The sequence below is a fragment of the Pogoniulus pusillus genome, chromosome 7 (genome assembly GCF_015220805.1).
Source record: "Pogoniulus pusillus isolate bPogPus1 chromosome 7, bPogPus1.pri, whole genome shotgun sequence".
Lineage (NCBI taxonomy): Eukaryota > Metazoa > Chordata > Aves > Piciformes > Lybiidae > Pogoniulus > Pogoniulus pusillus.
Window position 1 is genome coordinate 18,337,124 of NC_087270.1, and position 19,533 is coordinate 18,356,656.

Sequence of the window (19,533 nt, forward strand, 5' to 3'; positions counted from 1 at the left end):
GCCCTGGTGGGCAAGCAGTAGAATTGAAACTAAGAACTTCTTTCCAGGTTTAAGTTTGATGTTTGTACTTGCTAGTTATTTCTTGAAGTGTTTTACTTTGCCTGTTCCATGTGTCTGTAAATATCCAAACCGTACATTTTGAACAATATAAATAAGTTTTCTGGCAAGATTTAATGTTAATAAGCAATTTTCATAGATAGTAACAATCTTTGCCTGGGTATCAAAGTTAATATTGATTGTTAATTTTGCATAATTTGTAACACATTGTTATTAACATTTATGTAAATGTTTTTGCAGAATTCTTACTTGTGAAGTATGAAGCAGGATTTGCAACAAACTGTTGTAATGCATCCACCCCTTGAAAATTCACTGTTCATCTTGCCTGCACAGTTCTGAGGGAATTCTGCATAGGTGGGGACAGATGTCCTAACTATACATAGGAGGAAGTTACCTGCATGAAGGATTATCATTGTAAATTGCCATTTTTGGCTGTGATGTATTGAAGACTCTCCCACATAATTTGTAAACTCAGGCTGCATCTGTAAATGATGATAACTCTAGGCTTAAATCTGCAGCTGAGCCTAAACATGTTGCTGGTCTAAGCTACCTACATGAGATCTGATGCTGTGCTTGGAGCCTTCAGTGACCCATTTGACTTGCCAGACAATGCGACCGTGTATGCCTGGGATGGGATGCTGAGGTGTTGCTGGGGTGCATACCTTGCTCTCTGTAACAGCATGGGTTCAGTGTCTCTGCAGGCCAGTTGCAGTTACTCTGGAGTTTTTGTAGTATAGCATTTGATTAGGGATTCTGACAGCTCAAAAGCAAAGTTGCCTTGTTTTGACGTGCAATGCTTGTCATGCCCTGTTTCCTTACAATAACAAACTTTTTGATAAAAATCTGGATATACTTCTGAAGATTTTTAAGTTTGTTTTTTTTTTAAACACGGCAATTTTTTACCTCAGCAAACATATATATAGCTGAAAGAGTCACTCTGCCTCTCTCATGTAAGGGTCAGTTTATTCATGATCAGATGCTTTGAGTCAAGAAGTTCTGTCATCTTAGTGTTAAGAATCTTGTTCTTTGTATAATTTTCTGTCATTCCTCATCAAGTCAGTCATTTTGATAATGTGAAACCAGCTGTCTGCAGTACTGAAGAAAATCTGTACTTAGGAATATTCCCTGGTTTGTATGCTGAAACAACTTCTTAGCTATTTTTGCCTCCTAATTTTATTTTGTTTTAATAATAAAACAAAGCACTTTCTGTAGAAACTGGCAAAATAAAAGAAGCTTGAATTTATAACAGACAAATTGTGGCAAAGTGAAGAACTTGGAAATTGCTAGATGGTTTTCTGGATCTTTTGGCAGGCTGTTCTTCACAGTTTACATTACAGTGTTAAATAGCATATGGTAACATTCTTTGGATTAAATCCTAGCTCTTTTAAGCCAGTGACTGACTGACATTGATTTCAAAAATCATAGACATTGTCTAATTTTTCTTTTTTCTAGAAACACTATCTTTGAGAGAAATTTTAGCCTGCAGAAGCCAGGAATGCAGTTTGTTACTGTTCCTGGGGTGTCTAGGGAGAAGGGGGTAGCAAACAAGTATTGCAACTGTCTTATACTAGGCAGTTTTATCGTGGCTGGTAAGAGTTCACAGAACAGTTCTAAAGCTGGTTGTAGTTCTGCAGCTCAGCTGTGGATTTACAACTCAGCATGATACAAATTTTTAAAACACTAACAAATAGGAATTAATTGGTTTGATTCTGTATTCTTTATGTTTAGTAAATATGAAAGATAAGAGGGATGTTTGGCTTTAAAAAAGAAAGCTGATGCAGCTTAATTTGTGATCCCCTTAAACCACAAAGTATCTGTATTGTAAATTATTTCTTGCGTTCTCTAAGCTCATTCCATACAGCTTTGTAATCAGGTCTGTAAGGGCCAAATGCAGTCCAAATGAAGTCACTTGCATTCCACCTGCCTGCAATGAAGCAGAACTTTGGACTGCATATAATACGTGGGAGTATGTGGTAAGATCATAATGAATAGTCCCCCTGTTCAATAATGATCATGGGGAATTCTAAGAATGCTTAAAGAAAAGCATCTTTCTTTTGGAAAGAATTTATTTGTAGCTTTAAGAGATTCAGGTTGCAAGGAAATCCTATATACTCTATGCAGGCTATTGCCTTTTATCAGTAAACTCAACTCCCAAAAATGTTACTGTGAAGCAATTTTGTGTTCAAGTGGAGAATTTCTCTCATCAAAATGATGACAAATTTACTTTGAAAAGTATATAAGTATATAGATGTAGAAATATATTTTCCCCTTATAAGATTTTTAAAGTTTTGGAGGTTTCCGTTAGATCATTTGCATTTTCTCTTTTATCACTTTTAGCTTGGCTTATTTTTTGCAGCACTCCAGAAAAGCAAACAGGTTTGAATTTTGTTTATGAAAGAACTCTATTGCATTCTCCTCTATTTCTAGATCTTACTTTTATTATTTTTTCCTACAGAAAGGATTGAATTATGATATTGTTCTCCTTCACAAGTAATTATTTTTTTACTATTTTTCCATGACAAGCCTTAGAGAATTGAGTTCAATCACAGCTTAAATATATGCAAGATTAAAAGGTCAAGGCCCTTCTGTATTGGAGTGCAACGTATACAACTTCCAGCTTGTATTCCTAGAAGTCCTAAGTGAAATTCTTGTTTTTATGTCATCTATTCAGTGTGCTCTCATAATTTCAGTACAGTATGCTTTGAACTGGTGTTTTGTTTTATAAGGTTACAGTTAGAAGCGCTTGACAATCTACTGCTAATTATTTTTAAACTATGTTGGAGGATCTTACATGGGAACTGCAGTAGTGATGTTTTCATCAGTTCAAGGGAGATCTTATTCACGCATTGAGATTGATTAGAGCCTGAAGGTAATAAATGACAGTTCATCATTTAAGTAGTGAACTTTGAATTAAAATCTTTACCAAAACTGTGTGATGGTTGAAATTTGCATTTCATTTAATAAGAGAGTCAAACCACTTGGATAAAGGTGGTTTTATGTTTGATTCCCTGCAAGTTTGCAGATTTCCATTGTAAATGATACTTATTTATTTCTTTAGTATTATGTATTCATATCTCTAAATACATCAAAATGAAAAAGTCATTACAGTTTAGTTTCTGTTGTTGATACTGGAAATGTTTAACAATGGATTTTTTTTAACTCTGTAAGAATATTAAATGTCTGTGCATGTTTTTCTTCAATTCTAAACAGGATAATTTGACAGTAGTCAGATCATGTATATTTCTGTGTGGTCTTGAGCTCTTTAATTCAGAGCTGCCAACCAAGGCTCAGGAATTGAAAACAGGCTTTGTCACAACTGTTTGCATTTGGCATGATATTTCCAAGAGGCCTCATGTAATTCTGTGTGTTTTTTTTTGCCAGAGGTGACCTGTAACAGGTTTGCTTATTTATGAGGTGGGCTGTGGTGAAAAGAAATGGCATAGTCCTCATTGAGAGAGAAGTCCTGCTGCAGAGCACAAGGAATGACATTGAGATAAATTTCTAAGTGCCCCTGTTATGAATTAAGCAAAATTAATAATCAATATTAATTTTGATACCCAGGCAAAGATTGTTGATATCTGTAAAAAATGTTTATTAACATTAAATCTCGTCAGAAAATTGATGTACAATGTTTGAAACACATGGTTTGGATACTTACACTCACATGGAACAGGCAAAGTAAAACACTTCAAGAAATAACTAGCAAGTACAAACATCAAACTTAAACCTGGAAAGAAGTTCTTAGTTTCAATTCTACTGCTTGCCCACCAGGGCACGCAAGACGCTCCTTTCTGCTGCTGAGGCAGAAGGAGCAATAGAACCTAGTCACAGAATTTCTTGCAGAGAGGCTTTGAGTATTTACTCACAAAACAGCATCAGACAGTACTCAAACACGTGAAGGGAGTTCTGCCAGTGTCTTGAAAGTCGTTGCAGGTGACGCAGAGCACAATGCGGCAGGGCAGAGCAGGCAAAGCAAAAGCGACAAAGCCATGTGGCAAAAGCCGATTTATTGATTGCCCAAATGCGATGCCTCTTTGACCAGAGATTCACCAGTCAGCATGGCACTTGGCCAAACCTGACCATATTAGGTGAAGTCAGGAGCTTGCTTTCCCTTATTGGGGAAGAACAAGCGTGGGCAAGTCTTGTACCCTCAAAGTGGGTGTCCTCCAAGCCTTTTGTCTTCTCCCTGCACACTGCCTTCCCTCCCCTCCCCAGCAGATGGAGTGGGACCATGGGATCATGCCTGGGCAAGCCATGACATAGAATCAGCCAGGTTGGAAGAGACCTCCAAGATCATCCAGTCCAACCTATCAACCAGACCTATCCAGTCAACTAGACCATGGCACTAAGTGCCTCATACAGGCTTTTCTTGAAGACCTCCAGGGATGGTGCCTCCACCACCTCCCTGGGAAGCCCATTCCAATGGCAAATCACTCTGTCAAGAACTTCCTCCTAACATCCAGCCTATACCTCCCCCAGCACAACCTGAGACTGTGTCCCCTTGTTCTGTTGCTGGTTGCCTGGGAGAAGAGGCCACCCCCAACCTGACTACAATGTCCCTTCAGGTAGTTGTATCTTCCATGACAGACTCTCACTGATTGCCCAGGCAATGTCAATGCCCCACTCTCATCTCAAAAGGAGTAACAACTGTGTGTAAATGAAATAAATTTTCATATACTGCTTCTTGCTGCTACTAATCAAAATAGTAGATCTTCTGTTATTTCTGATTGAAATGGTAATGCATATGTGATTACTGCAGATGCCATTTGAAAACTAAATATACATTGCACTACTTGTTTATGGAAGCTAAGTGATAGACTGGATTAAGCCATAGAGTATGTAACATGCAGAATTCAGTTTGTTCACATTAAGAGAGAATTACAGAAAGGAAAAAATAAGGTGCTGATAGGCTTCAGTATTAGGTGGTAAAATAAAAGTTTGCAGAGTAACTTACTGACTTAAATGGTGTAGCAAACAGTTTAAACCTAACATCTTGGTTTAGAGAATGCTTCTGTACCTTTTGTATGATCATTTACTGATCTTAACTTGAGTTACTTGAGACTGTATTGCAGCTTCCCTGCAGGTAACTCCACAGCTGATCATAGGTTGCATTGTTGTGGCACACTTGCAATTTGCCCTGAGAAACCAGGTCTTGTATGGACTACTAACTAAAGAGTATGTCTTGCTCATTTGTCAGGGCTAGCTACAAGAAAGTCAGTATCAGGCCTTACCTACCTTAGTTAGGTGCTATGGGGGAATAAAAATTGGGATATAACTGTGCTGAGAAGGCCAAGCTTCACATGTTCCACGTTATTTGAGGTCACAACAGTTTAGTTGCTATTGAACAAATGCTAACAGATGATTCTGTAGTGAAGAAATCTGCATGATTTGTGAAACAAAGAGCAAAGGCAGTGTTCTGGTGAGAGTGTATATATAGCTGTTATAAATATTAATCTAACGGGTGGGTCTTGTTGGTTGGGATTTTTTTCTCATTTTGTTGTACACAACTCTTGTTGCTGGACTGTTGTGTTCAACATCTTTATTGATGATCTGGATGAGGGGATTGAATCCAGCATCAGTAAGTTTGCAGATGACACCAAGCTAGGAGCAGATGTTGATCTGTTGGAAGGTAGGAGAGCCCTGCAGAGGGACCTAGATGGGCTTGATGGGTGGGCAGAGGCCAGTAGGATGAGATTTAACAAGGCTAATTGCAGGGTTCTACACTGTGGCCACATCAACCCCAAGCAGCGTGCTAGGCTGGGGACAGAGTGGCTGGAGAGCAGCCAGGCAGAGAGGGATCTGGGGGTGCTGGGAGACAGTAGGCTGAAGATGAGCCAGCAGTGTGCTCAGGTGGCCAAGAGAGCATCCAGGTCTGGATCAAGAACAGTGTGGCCAGTAGGACAAGGGAGGTTATTCTTCCTCTGTACTCATCTCTGGTCAGGCCACACCTTGAGTACTATGTCCAGTTGTGGGCTCCTCAATTCAGTAGAGATGTTGAGGTGCTGGAATGTGTCCAGAGAAGGGCGACAAAGCTGGTGAAAGGCCTGGAATACAAACTCTATGAGGAGAGACTGAGGGAGCTGGGGTTGTTTAGCCTGCAGAAGAGGAGGCTCAGGGGGGACCTCATTGCTGTCTACAACTTCCTGAAGGGAGGTTGTAGCCAGGTGGGGTTGGTCTCTTCTCCCAGGCAACCAGCAACAGAACAGGTGGGGACAGTCTCAAGTTGTGCCAGGGGAGGTATAGGCTGGATGTTATGAGGAAGTTCTTCACAGAGAGAGTGACTGGTATTGGAATGGGCTGCCCAGGGAGGTGGTGGAGTCATCGTCCCTGGAGGTGTTCAAGAAAAGCCTGGCTGAGGCACTTAGTGCCGTGGTCTGGTTGACTGGCTAGGGCTGGGTGATAGGTTGGACTGGATGATCTTGGAGGTCTCTTCCAACCCAATTGATTCTGTGACTCTACAGATAGTATTTAAAAATGAGTGACTAACATTCTGTAGATATGAAAGTAGACTCAAAACCACCATGATTGAGATATAAAAAAAATTAAATAAAATCTTCCTTAAATGATATGTGTGAAATTAACATAGACATATTATTTAATCACCTGGAAACAAACCAAAAGCAAATAGTGAAGAAAATAATTGAAAATAGTGTTCGATTGCAAAAATAAAAATACTTACTTTTTGGCATAAGGAAGAGTAGTGTTTATTTCCATGTTTCTTCTCTAAGAAAATCTTCCTTTATTTCCTTAGGAAAATAAGAAACAACACTAAGTAGTGTGTATATATAGAAGTCATGGTAGAGTCTCTATCTTCATCACTATGAGCCAAGAATGGACAGTTACAGCTCTCCAAAATACTTTATTATACTTCAAGTAAGTTATAACGAAGGTCAGATTTTTGAAATTATTATTCAAATCAGCAGTGGAAAAAGGATATATTGGAGAAAACCTTGACTCTGAATTTATGAAGAAAATGAAATAATACCAGTACTGATTGTAAATTATGCTGCTTATTTTATTAAGATTTTATTATTTTGCTATGATGTTACATTGCCATAAGTGAAAATACCACCATCTTAAAGTCATAAATTATTTTGCAGCCATGCTGGGGCCACTTTTTTCATTTTCAAACTTAATCCTTAGAACACGAAGTGAGAGTTTTGGGAATCATCACTTAGTATTCCTGGATTGTTTTTGCCTTTTCAGTCATTCACAGAATAGTGCTGCTTGGAGCACCCAGATCATCAGCAAATATAAATACATCTTTTAAAATTGTTTTAATTTCGCTGGTAGCTGTAGGAGAAAGACACAGGCAACTCTTTAACTGCTGCAGGCTTAAGCCGCTCAAATTCCTGCAGTGAAGCACTGATCTTCAAACTGGGCTTGCTCAGATAATACTGATGGCAGATGGTTGGGCAAGTGATTCCTGGAACTCATAGCAACAACTGTACACAAAGGTGCTCACTGATTTCAGGTGAAAAGTCCTGAGGCTGCAGCTAAAATAAGTGTGACCAGAGATGAAGCTAAAAGCCGAGCATTTCCGCTGTTCAGTAGGAGCCATCTGTCTGTACCCTTTAAAAATAATTTCCTTTATCCCAGCTGTAGAACTTTTGCTCTCGTTTACTGGTATTGCTGCAAGTGTCCTTGTTGATAAATGTGAATCCAGGTTTTCACACTAGGGATATAATGGTGGACAGGTCACAGTGGTTGCAATATCTGTACACCAGAAGTAACAGAAAGATGCCCAAGCCAAAAGAGAAGCAACATGTGCAAAGTTCAGCAAATACTTAAGGAGTTTTTAGTTCATTTTTTATGTGTTGCTCTAGATGTGGCAGACTACTGCATGCTGATTGTTAAAACAGTGTTGAATAGAGTCTTCCCCTTATCCATGTGGACATAATTTTTACTCCTCATGTTACAACACTGTACAAGGAAACGCTCCTTACAATTGTAAAGCAGCTTGAAACTGCAGCCTTTAAATCCTTTAAGACATTAATCCCTAGCTCCAGTGTTCTATAAAATGCCAGCTGCTCTCAGCATGCTGCCATTAAAGTGCATATAAGGCAGTGCTGAAGAAAAAGACGTGTGTCTGGCCTGCATGAAATAAGTGTGAGGCTGCAGGTCCACGTTGTGTTGCCATGCATATAAAGTTTTATTAGCAGTTTCTGTCCCAATACAATTTGCATTTTCTCCTTATTTAACTGTACTTTACTATTCCCTCGGCTGTGCTTATGTATTTGTGAATTCAAACCTTAACCCACCTCAGTGTACTGAATAGAGAAGGAATGAACTAAGGTTTGCTTGGGCTTTCTCCATCCTAAAATAATTTTATTTTCACAAATAGGTGCACAGATACAACTGTAGGATAGCATCAAACTGTCAGTTGGCTCACTTATGCTCAGAAGCTGGTAGTAACCTTGTAAAATGTCTTTGCCACTGGGAAACCGTAGTGGTCAGCTTAGACTGCACATGGTGAAGTGGTCTCCCTAAAGAAAGTATCAGTGTTACTTATGAAATTCCTGTGGTCCTTGTATAATTCATGTATGTGTTTTGGAGGGGCTTCAGAGGCAACTCACATCTGCCTAAAATGCAGGTGTCTGAACTTAGGTCAGGACAAACACACAGAAACACAGAATGGTCTGGGTTGGAAGAGACCTCCAAAGGTCATCCAGTCCAATCTTCTCTGCAGTAAGCAGGGACATCTTCAACTGGATCGGGTTGTCCAGAGCCCTGTTGCGCCTCACTTTGAATATCTTCAGGGATGGGCCCCCAACCACCTCCCTGGGCAAACCTGGTCCAGTGTTCCACTACCTTCCTGGAAAAGAACTTATTCCTAATACCCAATCAAAATCTGATCTTCTCTAGTCTGAAGCCACTGCCCCTCATCCTATTGCTACAGGCCTTTGTAAACAGTCTCCCCACACTTTCCCTCCTTGCCTGCTACGGAATTTTTAGGAGTTTCTCAAAGACCATGGCTGCTTCTAGGCGCCAGAATCAGGCAGATTTGATTAACTTAATCTAGCCAGAAGTATTTTGCTGTCATAAAAGGTATCAAGACCACTCTTGAAAAGAAAACAGTGCTACTGTTCCCTTTTCCTTTCTTCCTGTGTCCCCATCCAGTAATGTCTTAAATGCTGCCTTTCTTACTAATCTTCTAAATGGTCTAGCAGGCCTTGCATTAAGGCTGAAACTACTGCCTTGCCTGGAATTCTACTGCATTGCTTCCAGTCATATTTTTTTTACATCAGCAACAATAAAATATGTTTACTTATAGCATACTGTACAGCTAACTACCTGCACTGGGAACCAGGAAGATTTTGTACTGTTTGCTTTGGCAGTTGTTAATTCTAAACATTACTCCATTTATTATTATTCTTTGTGTGTGTGTGTGCTTACAGCAATTGAATCTTCGAATTCTGGAAACAAATAGGAAGTGTTTGCTATTCCCTCCTTTTTGGGTTACTTTTCTGATCATGTGCTACCAGTGTCATTCACATTTGGATAAATTGTTAGCTGTGTCTCTAACCCCTTTTGTTGGTTGTCTCTTTATTAATCAAGTCTGCAGGAGCAAGATTTCACTGAGTACAGGGAGAGATGTAGAGGGTGTGTAAGTGGGAAGTGGGACCTCTCAGCAGCAGCTGTGCATTTGCTTGTCATAGATTTTTTTTTTTGTGGCCTCAGCTTTAGATTAGAGATAGACAAGCAGAAGTGAAGTGGTCTGTATATATCTGTTGACCTTGTTACAACAGTAGTGAAAAGGGTTTTATAGAACTGTCAGTGTGATTGGTAGCTGCAGCAGCAGTCCATGCTCAAGTTGAAGTGAGGTAACCTTTTTTTACTCAGCCTCTGCACAGATAGCAGCAAGGAATGGCCATGGCAGTTTTCTTTTGTGTTGAACTAGATCATTAGTGCCAATTGTGCCTTCGATGCTGATTTGAAGAAAGTAATTTAAATACCAGACAGCTTAACCAACTGCAGAATGTAATTTACATCTAGCTATAAGTTACTACTAAGTGAAAAATAATTGGTAGGTATGTCAGTAAGTTTGAAGTAGCCTAGAATAGTTCTATGGTTTCCACTAGATCTGGAGATTACTTAGGTGAGTACTGGCATCTGTAGTATAATCAAAGGTTTTGATATGGTGATTTGTAAATTATGCAACATAATTTGAAGTGCAAGTTCACAACAAAAAAGATAAATGGATTGCTTGATGTACAGTAGGTGAACTGTGTGATTGTGGACCGGTTTCTGTAACTACAATCTGAAATTTATCCCATGCTTTATTTGAATTGTTGACAAAAGCAATCATATACTTCACTATCCTCCTGCTATGCACCTAATTCCCATTTGGCAATTCATTTGATACCCTAAGTAGGCCCCAAACTGCAGTTAGCACCATGTGATATAGTTAGGTCTCAGTGTCACCTCTTATGAACTGTTAGCAAATACTGGTTTTTACCTTGAGAGATGCAAGATTTGTAGGAGCAGATAATATCTTTAATCAAGCTAACTAGTGAGACCAGCAAACAAACTTTTGGATGCAGACAGTTTCCCAGGTTTCTGAAAAATAGCACTGGTAAGGCCAATTTGATAGTTTGTGTTTCTGTCTTCCAAAAAGATTTGCCATAATGGTGGCTGTAGTATTTCTTTGCTTGAGAAAGGTGTATGGAGATCACCTGTAAAGCTGGGGGAGAATTTGGATTAGCATGGAAATAGGATTTCAAGATTGCATAAAATGCATTTTTTGTTACTCAGTGAAGAAGGCTAGAAGCAAGTCCATTTGTGTGTTTTAGTTTCATGTAAGTGTAGAATCACAGAATTAGTCAAGTTGGAAGCAACCTCCAAGATCATCCAATCCAACCTAGCACCCAGTTGACTGGGTAGTCAACTAGACCATGGCACTAAGTGCCTCAGCCAGGCTTTTCTTGAACACCTCCAGGGACGGCGACTCCACCACCTCCCTGGGCAGCCCATTCCAATGCCAATCACTCTCTCTGGCAAGAGCTTCCTCCTAACATCCAGCCTATACCTCCCCTGGCACAACTTGAGACTGTCCCCACCTGTTCTGTTGCTGGTTGCCTGGGAGAAGAGACCAACCCCACCTGGCTACAACCTCCCTTCAGGTAGTTGTAGACAGCAGTGAACTTGTTTCTTTCAGAAAACAGTCACAGAAGAATCAGATGTCAAAATCCTTGCTAGGAATGGTTGGTAGAGATCCCTGACAAGTAAAAAGCTATCCGTAAACTTGCCAGGCTCACTGTATGTTGCTAATACAGCAATCTGTTTTATGCAGGAGCAAGATTTGTTTTTTTTCCCCCTTGTTTACAGAAGACTTTCAAGTAAAATTCATAGTCCCACCTGGAGTTATTGGAGCTGTCCAGCTTTCTTTTGAACCTGTGTTAAAGTCCATTTATAGATTTGTAGTGAGAGTGATACCAGTTGTCTCTCCAGGTCTTCTTATATATTATTAGCGTTCATTAGGCTTTACCTCGAAGTATTACTCCTTTCCAAAAGTCAATTGACTTCTCATAAATTTCTTTATCTCTAAGAGAACTAGAGTTCTAAGAGCAGGTGAACATTTTTCTGTGCTTCTGTAAAAAATTCAAATGCTGTTAGCATGTAGTGTAACCTGAAGAGTATGGACAATGTGAATTACCCTGCAATATGGTTGCTAAATCAGGTCGAGTTTGTGTTTGCCTAGTGCTTGGCTGATCTTGGCACTTGGTTGACAGAAAGCTAGCAGGGATTTAACCTGCATTAGGCATGAGCAATGTGAACTTATCTAAGGGCAGCAAAAAGAAGTGACAGGTCATTTCAATTCTGACTGCTAACATGCTATGGCTGTCATAGTCGCATGAAACTCAGCTCAGAATTTTGTTTCATGACTTAACATGCCTTTATTTTCAGAAGTCTTGTTTTAACTATTCCCCTTAGCGTGTTTGGGATTTTTGGTTTGGGATTTTATTTTTTGTTTGGGTCTTTTGTCTCGCAGCTCCATCTACTGTTGTTACACTTCCTTATGTTCAGTCTCCTCCTTCACCTTCAGTTTTCTTTTAAACTCACACAGTGCAAAAAGCTGTTTTCTACCTTTCATGCTGTTCAGTACCTACTTCATCCTCTTTGGTCACCTCCAAATTTCTCTGCTATTTCACTCTTTCCCTGGTTTACTTAGTGTCGCAAGCACCACCATGACACTTCTGACTAGCAACTCCAGATGTTCTTTGGGTCATAGACTCAAGACTCTTGCACGTGGGAATCGCAAGCCAGATGCTTAACACCTGTTGGAAAAAGCTTTCTATCTGTGCATACATGGATTCTTACCGTGTCATGTTCCTGTCACTGTAACAAACATACCTTGATAAATGCAGTCTTCCTTCACTCCACAGATTTGAAATGATCTCACAGGTTTTGGCCTACTTCTTTAACAATATCATTGACTGACTGTTTTTCCCTCTCCTGGCTTCTTGTACATCAAACATTCAACTGCCCTTTTCTACTTTGAGGGTCTTTACTGTGTTTCCCAGTGGCTGTCACCTCTGCTCTGTTTTTCTTAATAATAAGAAACATATTCTTACCCTGCTAAGTCCAGCATCCATGCTCTGGTGTTAATTTTTCCATTCTCAACTCAAGTTCTTTATACTCTAATTTTTGTAGCCTCTTGCAACTGAAGATCCCACCATAGCATTGGATAAGCTGCCTTGTTATCCTTACTCAGTTCCTCATACAAAATCTTTTTTGTATAAACACACCACTGTTTTGAGACTGTTGTGTAAAGTATTATATTTCCAAGGCCCCTCATACCTCTCCAGTTTTAGCTGTGTTTCTCTGGCAACTTTTCCCATGAGCTGTTTAGGACACAGAACTACTTTGGTTCTTTCTTGGTGCAATGCCAGATAAAATAGCATGTGTATGACTTCAGCTCTGAGATGAACTGGAAATATGGTTAATACTAACATGCCCTTGACAGATGCTATAGTTGCAATAACTTGTGGGGGAAAACTTACCACATGTCAGGCAGGATGCTTGGAAACCTTAGGAATGGATCATAGTCCTTGTATTTTGTAATGCTTATGCTTTATTCCTGCACTGAAAGTTACTGGAGCTTGTCTGTTAACTCATTTTGAAGTGAAATCTTCTCAACATCGTTGCTCATCTAAGTAACTCATGAATTAGGACAAGACAAACAAAATCAGCCTTCATTTATTCTAGGATGATAATAAATGTGGCATCACTGTTTAGCTGCCTTTGTGATGATTATTAATTTTTCAGAATGCTTTATAAATGTTAAAAACTGTCCAGACATGGTGCAGTGGGGAATGGCATGCTTCATCTAGATTTTTCAACATTACCTGCCACATTTTGTCTCTTTCTCTGCAGTGTTAACATAGCAAAATGTTTCCCATGAAGGATTTAACTGATGTAACCAAATCCTGTTCTGAAGTGTTTGTCTTGATACTGTACTTCTGTAGATTATGGGAGTGGTGTCTGCCAATAGTGAGTTCTAGCAAATATCAACAGGTTTTATACTGATCATCTTGTTTTGTTGCTTCACAGAAGGAAGAGTTCCCAGCACATCAATCTAATTATAGACCACTGTTTATCCACCCAGTCCAGAACTGCTTTGTAAGTTACTTGCTCATAAACTGGAAATTACAATTAGAATTTGCAGATGTGGTGCTAATGGATTTTCTCAGTCTCTTAGTATATCAGTTTAAACTTTTGGTTCACTGTTGTCTTGCTCTGAATTAGTTGTGTGTGTGTGCATATATATAGAGAGAGAGGTAGATGGATACATGACTTGGTGTCATGTAACTGGTAAACTAATGAATGGTACTAGAGAACAGTCTACTTTGGCACTTAATTCTTACATCTTACATGTTTCACAGCAGTATTGGTTTATAATACTTTAAAATCTTTTCCTGCCACCATCTTTTACTGGTTTCAGTGGGGATGTCATACTGTGAATCTCATCAAGAGTCAGTTTTGTTCTCAAAAAACAGGGGAAAATACACACAGACTTGTTGATGTTGTGTAATTGCTGTATGTGTATTACAGAGGAACAAAACTCATCGATGCTGGAAGGCAGGGAGCTGGTGGTGTCACTGAAGTCTTACTGTAACCTCATCCAATAACTTAAGAGAGCCATGACCTGGCCAGCCTTATAAAATTGAGGAGGCTGCTTGGGTAATAATGGGGAACAACTGTAGCACATGGAGTGCAGGTTGTTGCCACTGGAAAACTGGTTATGATAAATTTCTGAGATAGTTATTAGTATCCTTATTTCCACAATTAGAGCCTATTCAGTTTGTAAAGGAATATCCAGGGTTCATGATACGTGGATGTTCTGCTTGCGAAGAGGAACTTCATGAGGTAGCAGACAGAAACACAGTTCTGTACATCAGGGCTGCCTAAGCAGCTGTTCCAGAAACACTTCCAAACTGCAGTTTAACAAAACTGTAACCTAGCTTTTGCACTGGCCTAACCCTTGTATGGTTCATGTTAGCCTCAGTAATTGTTGTGACAAAACCAAGCCAGATCAGGCAAGATCAGGCAAAATGTGCTGTCTAGTTTTTGCTCTTGCTAAATGAGACACATCTTCATGATTGAATTTTGAACTCTGTTGCCATGGATGAGTGTCACACAGCACAGCAACAGATGAAACTGCTGAGGTGCAAAGCCGGCAGACTAACAAGAATTTTTTTTCATCCAGAAAACCATGATTTCCAGTACAGAGGAAAGTAACTGTTGCTCCAAACAATTCTTTGTGGTGCATCTGAGTGTCTTGCTTCTTAGTGCATAAGATCTGTGCTTTGGGAGCCTGTTGTTTATAGTCTCCCATTTATTAAATTTTCCTGGAGAAACTGGGATGAGTTTCAGTGGTTGTACTGTATGGCAGTCACTACAGAATGGCCAGTCTGGGCAACCAGAGTCACGTGGGGCTGCAGATCTCCCAAGCGAATGTCATAGTGAGCAATACAGAATGTTTCAATCTTTCTGTGCAATCAGTACTTCTACCCACTACAGACATTACCTCTTTAACATGTTAAAAAACTTCAGCTGCTGGCCAAACAACTTAGCGTTCTCTTGTCTCGTGTTTCCAGTTCCACACTCTCCATGCATGTACTGGAGTATTGCTCTGTTTTGGTTTTCCTCTTTGCCATAGCATGTGATTAAAGTGTCACTGGTAAAGTCTAACCTAATCTGTTTATTACTATTAAAACTTAAATCAGTGATTAAAACAGTTGAAAACTGTTAGTGTTTTCCTGGAAAACACAGCTAGTGCTAACTAAGGCGTACTAGTATAAGCTTCAGAAATTGTGGGTGGCTGTTGTATGCTCAAGATATGAAGTAGTTGACAATTGACAAACATCAACAGAAGTATTTTTTGGCTTTCATGTGTGGTCAAAAAGAATACATGCTGTGCAGAAATCAAGTGGATAATGAAGTATTTGGCTATGGCAGAACAACAAAATCCAGACTGTCCTGGAGCTGAGAAGAATCTATATTGTTCCTGATCAGCAGTGTTATTTGGTGCATATGGATGGATGTGGGGTGATGGTGGTGTGTGTCCTAAAGTAATGTATCTCCAATGATTTCAAAATCAAAATACTGAAAGTGATTACGTTACATTTGGACTTAATTTTAAATTAAAGTGATGTTTAAGAAGTATAAAGAAGTATTAGTTAAAACCGAAATAAGCTTCAGCATAGGAGTGCAGTGCTAAACCTCTCTAACAAGATTCTGTGACCCTTGAAGGCTCATCTTAATGAATTACATTTGCATTCTGTAGTTCAAGTTTTATAATGGCCTTGCTGACTTTGAGCATTTTAAGTGTAGCTTAGAAGCCTGTTTGAACCTTTCTCAGAATCAAATAGATTTTTCATAACAGCCTTTAAAGTAAAAAGCTGCACACAAGATCCTTGAAATAACTAAAAGAAAGCTCTCTAATAAACGTTAAGTACACGAGATTGCACTGTGGATGAGATCTGGTTCAGCACCAGAGCTTTCTGGAAATAATAGGAATGAGAGACAGTATTCAATAAGCAATTGTTTAAAATTGCATAGCTCGTTTAAAGCATTTCACCTGTTGTTGTCTGGTGCCTTAGGTACACTAAAATGACACAGCGACTTTACAGCAATTAAGAAACTGCTTGTTCTGATACACCTTTGGGTGGAAGTTGCCTAGCAATTTCAGGTCATAGAGAGCTGTTGCCTGACAAGGATAAGTATGTCACATCTTTTGTTTCTCAATCTATTTTCTGGATTTCTTTCTTTGTTTTCCTTCCTGCTGCCTCTGTTTGTTACAGTTAATTATGAGACCAGAATGATCCATTTAATTGTGGTGAGGATGACTAACAAAAGCAGCCAGGACATGTTGTTTGTAACAGAAACTTCAGTATCCCTCTTTGTGAAACTTAACATCAGTTGTTGCTAAAAAAATAATTTGTTCTTTCTGTTTGTATTTCAAATATGTCATACCTTGATGTTGTCTGCTACAGGCAGTGTTTTCCATTCTGTTTGAGCTGGTGAAGTCTGAATGTTTCATAACAACTTCTGGGAGAAGGAACCAAGCAATTTCTTCTCCATGCTAACAGCAGGGTTATTAAGGTTTCATAACTTCTTACTCTGAGACAGGAGTATGAGAAAAGGAAGGTGGGCCAGACTTGCAGAATTAGGGGGAGGTAAAACCACAAGCAGCAATTTATTGCTCTACTTCTGTTTTATAGACTTATTCTTCTTGTTGAAAGGTTTTGTAGTGTCATGTTACGCTGTGGTTCTGTAGTTTTAAGGCCATTGTAAAAATGGAGACTTGAAGGAAAAGGTAGAGAGACAGGAATAGACACAATTCCCATTGCTGTGTCTCCTTGGATGATCACACATGAGTTCCAAGGGTGGAACTGTAGTCAGCATTAGAAGATTAGATTATGTATGTAACAACTTTTGTTTTTTTATTGTTTGTCATTTAGAGCTTGTTCTTATGAATTTAATAAATTAAGTTGTACAAACCCATTGAACGAGAACTCATAAAGAGAGCTGTTTAATGCAAAAATACTACTTACAGCTCAGTCCCCCAAAATGCAGAAGCATATTCTGAGAGAAGCCTAGTTATAGAATCACAGAATCAACCAGGTTGGAAGAGACGTCAAAGATCATCCAGTCCAACCTAGCACCCAGACCTATCCAGTCAACTAGACCATGGCACTAAGTGCCTCAGCCAGTCCTCTCTTGAAGACCTCCAGGGACGGTGCCTCCACCACCTCCCTGGGCAGCCCATTCCAATGGGAAATCACTCTCTCTGGGAAGAACTTTCTCCTATGCTTGATTTGATCAGAGACACTTCCCTAGGTATCACTTAATGTCCACAATTAGTGTTAGAATCTTTGATTGGGCACTGTAGGATCACTGTGTTATTGGATGGATGCTTCTTTGAGTTAAAATCCAGTATTTTGTTGATTCCTTTCCAGGCAAAACTGAAAACTGCATAGGTGGCATGTTGTTAACAATGTAGTGTGCATTCCCCAAACCTTGCATATCGCAAACCCAACATATGCCAAACTGCAAGGAACTCTCAGCGCAAAAAGATATTGCTGTCTGTTGTTTGCTTTCCTGTCCTCATAGTGGACAAGCTCTGTTTCTTGTCATCCTGTAGTCTCTACTCCTGTAACTAGTAGTGAGCACAAAACAGGAGAGTGTATTTGGCTCCTCTCCCGTGAGAAAAAGGTGAGAGCTGGCTGTGCTCCTTGAAGATGCACACTCATAAAAATGGCATCTGCCTTCTTATTTCTGCTTCTTAGTTGGAGAAGGGACAAAACTAGAGCATATGTGAGTTTGAACACCTTGCTTATGGGTGAAGGTCCCAGTCCAGCATCTTACTCATCAGGTGTATACTTCACGTCGTCATTTTTCCCTCCTGAAAGAGCAGGCATACAAGGGGCCTGACACTTAACAAAATCTGCATAGGGCTTGTTGATGATTAACAGAGACTTGTCTGGAGACCATGGCTAGCAAAGACTATGTCCTACCATTCCAAGACACTATGCCAAAGGCTGTGATCTCTGTTTTGCTGTAAAATGCAGCAAAGTTCCCATTCAGGTGCATGGTTGTATGCCCTTAGGAACTGATGTTGACTTCTTTGCACAGAGAGTAGTGTGAAGCATGTCTCTAGCGTTTCACTTAGCAGCCTGCTCATTAAAAAGCGAACTCGTAGATGCAACATAAATGTTGAAGGTAAATAATTTACTAAGTTCATCCAGCTCTGCTTAGTGCACATTTACGTGCTGCTGAGGTAAAACAAGCAATTTAAAAAAAACAAAACCCAAGACTAGATGATGTACCTTGATGTTATTAGCAATCAGTAGTATTCCTTAAGTTAGTGAGCATCTTAACAACCCAATATTAAGATATTTCCATTGGACCGTATTACCATGGTATCCAAAAAAAACCCTCAGCCTGTATATAAAAGAGAGAGAGCTATAGAACTTGCTTAGGTTTGAAAACGGACAACTATACTACAAAAGAAGTTTTCTGCCCAGAGATGAAATGAAGTGTGAGCAGAGAGTGACTTTTGTATGTTAAAGTGGGGAAGATCAGACAAAAAAAATGGGGTAGGTTTTCTCTAGAAATGTGTAAGTACTTGTAGCTGTAAGTGGAGGTAACTCTTTTGAGGACTGCTGAAAATGAATGAAATAAGTAGAAATCCTTATATACTATCTTTTTACTTGGTCTTCTTTCGACTGTCTTAGTTATTTTTCCTTTGAATGTCTCAGAAAAAAAATTGTATGGCAATTTATGTTAATTATTTCTGGAAATTGGTGACAGTGATTGACATTCAAGAAAGCAAGCTTCAGCACAGACTGACACCTGCAAATATGCAAGTCTCAAATTTTCTTTTTACATCTTAGTTTCTCAATTTTGATCTATGAGATGTCAAATTATTTATATGTATGTATTACACATTTGTGTACACCCAGGCAGTGTATTTTCCTTGTAGAAACAATTTATCTATGTGGCTTCTTGCCTAGAAAACAGCCTTCCTGACATTTAGTATATCTCTAGGTCTCTGTCAGTTGAATTTGGCAGTTAAAAAGCTCATTTACAGAGGACCTCTTTGCTAGGTAAAATATGTCTAAATAACTGCCTCACACCTGTGCTGGGGGGGCTTAGTCACTAAGAGTGGCTGCTTTGATACCGAGGAGAAAGAAAAACCCAACATGACTCTTGATTGCATTTGACTTAAAAACAGGCATTCCCCTAATAACCCCAAAAGTAAATTTTAATAAATATATTTAGAAAGGTCTTTTTTCTTTGTCTTACTTCTTGTAAGGGGATAATGTTGTACAGAGAGATGATTTTTAGGAACTGTCTCCTAACTTTGATCATCTTTTAACATTGAATACAGACATATTGTTGAGACTTTAAAGTCTACACCCTACTCTAGAACTAGGTGATCTTTGAATTTCAGGATCTTAGGCTCAG

The 19,533-nt window shown here is 39.3% G+C and overlaps 1 protein-coding gene across 5 annotated transcripts in view; it reads left to right on the top strand.

Moving 5' to 3' along the window:
- Window positions 1-19,533, top strand: part of PLCB4 (phospholipase C beta 4) — a 214,762-nt gene that overhangs the window by 72,129 nt on the left and 123,100 nt on the right. For 4 of the 5 annotated variants that reach the window (XM_064146107.1, XM_064146111.1, XM_064146110.1 and 1 more), the window contains exon 3: window positions 13,612-13,680. The exons of the other annotated variant lie outside the window; for it this stretch is intronic. The gene's annotated coding sequence lies outside the window, so the exon portion shown is untranslated. The remainder of the gene's footprint in view (window positions 1-13,611; window positions 13,681-19,533) is intronic. 5 annotated transcript variants of the gene reach the window in all.